This window comes from Notothenia coriiceps, unplaced genomic scaffold (genome assembly GCF_000735185.1).
Source record: "Notothenia coriiceps isolate Sejong01 unplaced genomic scaffold, NC01 NC01_scaffold00008638, whole genome shotgun sequence".
Taxonomy (NCBI): domain Eukaryota; kingdom Metazoa; phylum Chordata; class Actinopteri; order Perciformes; family Nototheniidae; genus Notothenia; species Notothenia coriiceps.
In genome coordinates, this window is record NW_011341339.1 from 67460 (window position 1) to 72601 (window position 5142).

Genomic DNA, 5142 nt, shown 5'->3' on the forward strand with positions numbered 1-5142 from the left:
GGGGGGGGGGGATATTAAACATGGAAAAGACTGAAAGACACAGTTTGATGTTCTTCCAAAATGTCTCCCCACAAAGACACTTTGTGCAGTGCAATCTTGCCAACAAGGATGAAGCTAGAATAACAATCACATCTCAGCCAAAGCATTTTAAAAAAGCACCTCCCGAGCATAGTTTCATTTCATTCAATGTCTTTTTCAATAGCATTACTCTTGTTTCTTTCAGAGCAGCCTCTGTTCTCTCTGTTCGTATTGTGTTCTCTAATGTTCTTTTTTGTTTGTACCTTTTACCATTTTACACATCTGAGATGAAAATGTAATGATGTAAGACCATGTTCCCTGCATATGGCATCATGTTCAGTACTCAGCTCACTCACAAGACCAGCATGACCCCGTTTAACAGTTTTGTAGATCGCTGCTTTTTGTTGCGGAAGGAAAAAAGCTTGAATATTCAGAGTCAAACAAAATGGAGTGAATCCTAGCCTCATACTGAAGGACCATATAAACATGCCTTGCAGATTGGAGGAGCTTGTTTAATGCTTTTCTAAAAAGTAAAGAGATTGTATTAAAACCAGTTATCCAGTGAATCCTCATGTATGTTCAGTCCTTCAGAAAGGGCTTATTTCTAGATTCTCTGGTCTCCATCAGTGAACTACAAATAATTGATATGTCAATTCAAAAGTGAATGTAGCTCAAATGTTTAAAATCTTAGTACAATTAGATGAAGCGGAAATGATTATGTTGCTCATTAAAATAACAAAAGGATAAACACTTTGAGTAGTACTCCAGCAGATGTGATCAACCAGCCTTCTCCCACTCACAGTGAGCAATCCCTCCTCCACCTGTTTTACTGTGAAACTATGCACAACAACACAGACATACACCCAGTCGATGTTTTATGAGTTTATTCACAGTAGTGAGGAGGTGTTTGTGTATGCTAGAATGCAAATGACAAGGCTATTTCATTTCAACATAGTAGTCCACTGGAGACCTTAACAGATGGTGAGTGCAGCTCAATTGAAACCATTACTAGTACATGAAGATAACAATTGCCACAGAAAAAAATATATTCAGAAAAAGAAAAAGACATTGTGAAAGTGAATGCTGGAAAAGCATAAAACATGTGGAAGAAGTTAAAGAAGCCCAAGACACACCCTTAACTATTCACAGATCTGCCTTAATATAAGACCATAACGCTACCTTCTGACAACCCACTCAATGTAACACATTACAGAGTGAAAGAGTCTAAACTTATAATGCAAACCCAGCAGTGAGTAACCAAACCCACCTGAGCCACAAGGCCAAAGTCATACGTTCTCTGCTCGCCCTCACATTCACAAATGAAAGCTAATTTTGCAGTGAAGGGTTTGCAAAGCAAGCACATGTAATATTTATTAAAAGTTGTCCTTGACTGTCAATAAACTATCATCATCCCAGACACACAGTAAGACCATTACAGCTATTTGTCTCAGTATGGATACAAACAGGGTCATGAAGGGAAGTTATAGGAGAAGATAGATAACGTATACAGACTACACTCACACACATTGTCTATTATGAATGAAAAAGCTAACGAATACAAGCATTGATAATATGTTTGGACAATTTGCTCATTAGCAAGAAGGCTGCAGACTGTAGATATACATAGGATTATGATACATGTGTCAGAATGAGAAGATGTTTACTCCTTCTTGCAAGTGTTTACAGAGATGTATGAGGCAATTAGTGCTAAATTAGCTAGCACTAATTAGGGATGGTAGCAATGAAAAAGACTCAATCAACTCAGTAATACTGAGGGTCAGTCTTTCTGATTAAAAGGGCTGAGACACAACAGTGTGGATTCACTAGTACCAGAGCAATGTGACCCGAATTCCCTTTGAAGCCGCGTGTCTCATTTTCATGATATGATGTCATCTCTGGTGCTCCATTTTCACACACAAACACACACACAACTTGAAACTTCCTCTGCTCAGCGGGACATCGTTTCAGCCTGACTGAAACACAGGGAGAAATTTGGCAGCCAGGCAGGGTGTAGGCAAAGGTTGCATAAGCATTACTGACTTTTCTTCTTTTTTTTTTAAACTGCGTGGTGGGAGAAAAATTCATTATTGCTGCAGGAGGGTTAGTCATCTCTAGCTTTCAAGTTTCATTAAAAGTGTAATAGGTTCATCAAAGTTATCAACATCGCCCCTTTTCGACATCTTTGCAGCCTACGTTACAGAGAAGAAATTCACTGTGAGGGTTTGGAATGCAAAACGTTGCCATACTTATGATGAGGTTCACCTACAAAAGGAATTCTAAAAGTATGATAAGGATTTCGTTACGTCAAATAAGAGTTTAGATGGCAAAAACATTGAATATAAACCAGTCGGAGTCTAATACAAGCAGGTGTGTTCATAATAATGAAGGCACTCTTCTGTGAGTTTACATGAGAATTACGGCAACCAGACTGTGCCTCTGGACCTTGACATGTTTTTAGTACTTAAGTCTCGCAGCACTAAAAGCAAATTGAGTTAGTCCAATAGTCCAAGTAATCCGAATGTTTGCTATCATGTTGTATCTACATAAGGGGAAAATGAAGGAGAGGTTGAAGAAGGATGCAGCCGAGTTTGAGTTTTTAACTTATTCCTATTTCAACGTGTTCAAGCATTGTCATTGTTTTCAGTATTTCCATATTAAATAGCCATCTGATTAAAGGCATGTCTTTTCTTCTTTTATGCTGTATGTGTTCCCTACCAAAGAGCCCCTTCTTTACACTAGATTTAATTTCCTAGGACTCATGATTTCTTTTTTCACCACAGAAAGTTCATTCTGCCCTACAACAGAGGACTCAGAAGAAGGTGGAAAGGAAATGGAGAGGATGATGATCATGCATCTAGTCACAAAGTTCCTTACAGCAGGAGTTCAGAGAGAGACAGGTACAAGCAGTACATGGTACTGTTTTTTATCTTTCTCACCATGTACTCAAGCCCTCCCTCACACACAGACAGGCAAACACATACTAACCTCACGCTGCTTTATAGCATCATCATCTGCAGGGAGGAAAGACCCTCACGAAACCCCCATAGTGAGAAACTGAAAGCATTATTATCACTTTTGCAGAAAGCTATGTTCTATTTCACACACTGACGATTAGGACACTCTGCAGGCTGGGATGAAAGTGTGTGTGTATGTGTGTGTTTGTAGGGGACCCATTATGTGTCCAGTATTGCTGCACCTATATAAATTGCCAAACTACAGTGAAGGTCTTTCCATCAGGAGCAGGCAGGAAATCAGCAGTAGTTTGATGAAACGAAACACGTACACAATCATCCACACATACACAATGCAATAAAGGAAAGTGGTACATTTTTAAATGAATTCTGATTATTGTGTGTGAAAGAAAAAAAAAGAAGCAATCCCTTTAGGCTGTACTCTGCCATACATCTCTAAGTTTCTCCTGAATCTGGCTTGCAATAAAATACCATTGATTAATTTGGAAGTCAAGCCTTTTAGAGGTATCCATATGGGAACAAATCAAAAACAAAAATAAATCATGCTTGCTCCCTGTTATGGCAAAAGTGTTGTTTTGAAATAACGTTTGATTATTTTACCATGGAAAAAATATGGCAGGAGGCTCCATGTTTACCAATCCCATAACTCTGATTGATCGGTGGGATAGAGAGACCGGAGCACAACGGAAAAACACAAACACAGTATTTTTTTTTATAAATTGTTCTCTGGTTTATAGTTGACCTGCCTCTGTACTTTGCGTATACCGTACATTATTTGTATGAAATGTTCCAATATTTTGTGACAACTGTAAGATCATTTAAGTAAAAAAAAAGTATAAACAAGTGAAAGAACGATTTTTTTAACAAAAGCCTCAAGGTTTTAATTGGACAAGCAGGTAGAAGGTTTGCTCATTTAGGCTCAGGGTCGCAGGTTTGTATTGACGAGTTTGCTGAAAAACAAAGCTTCAGATTTCCTGCCTGACTAGTACACACTGGACTAATTATCATGGCTGTTCCACGGAGGTGCCTACCGGCTCGCTGCCAGAGAGAGAGACAGAGAGAGAGCACGTGTTATAGTACGATTGTGGACTCTCGGGCTCCATTAATTTGTAGGTCTCACCATGCCACAGGCCTCAGAGTCCGGAGCATTGTCTCAACTAGACAGACAGCTCTGTGGGCAACTACCAAACATGAAGGGACATTTGGGGAAGAGCGGCATGTATGAAAAAGAGGGATAAGAGGAAGCATTGAGGGAATAGCTGAGGCGAGGTACAGAAAATCCAGCTTAGAGCCGAGGGAGCTGTGGAGACAAACAGGTATGTGAAAGTACAGAAGCTTGTCAGGAAGGAGGAAAATCTGCACTGGACTGTGAGAATTGAGGATTCCTACTGGGAGAAGGGATTTTTTTCTCTACCACTTGTTTCTATAAATATAATTTGTTGACGGGAGAGCTCTCCAGTCAGAAGCTAAGAGTACCTGACTGACCTCAGCAATACGGCCCTAAGTTAAGGGTCCAGCTGTGGCCGCAGAAGGTAAGGTAAGCCAGTGTGCTTTAAAGCAGTACTGTCTTTGTCCTGAGGAGCTACTTAATAGCCCTTGAGGTGGGATTGTTTGGTGAAGAAAGAACTTTAAACCTCAAGTTGGCATCTAGCTTTGTGACCACAGTGCTCCAAGTAAAGGTTACTTTTATAAGCGTTAACTATTAGGATGTGAGCGTGGGTCTGAACTTGCCACCAGTGCACATCTGGTGCCGCACCTAAGCAAATACTGCAGACTGTTTCCGATAGTACTTCTCACGCACTACTTATAACCAGGAAATTATCTTGAAATCCAAAATGAAATTAGCATTAGAAAAATCGATTGAATAACAGTTCCGACTCAAGGTCCATTTATTCGAGCTTTTAGAAAATGGTCTAATGGCCTTTATCAAGTACCTCATGTGGAACCTACTTTCCGGTTTGATACAAAGCAAAATGACAGGTTTGAAAATGTAACCTTGATTGTTTCATCATAGTTAGTGTGTGTGTGTGTGTGTGTGTGTGTGTGTGTGTGTGTGTGTGTGTGTGTGTGTGTGTGTGTGTGTGTGTGTGTGTGTGTGTGTGTGTGTGTGAAAATGCACTTCAAAATTATCACTTTTCTCTTGATTTCCCCT

General features: G+C 39.8%; 1 protein-coding gene across 1 annotated transcript in view; it reads right to left on the reverse strand.

Moving 5' to 3' along the window:
• LOC104944684 (coiled-coil domain-containing protein 132-like) overlaps positions 1-5142 on the reverse strand; it is a 42997-nt gene that overhangs the window by 26976 nt on the left and 10879 nt on the right. The gene's annotated exons all lie outside the window — the stretch shown is intronic.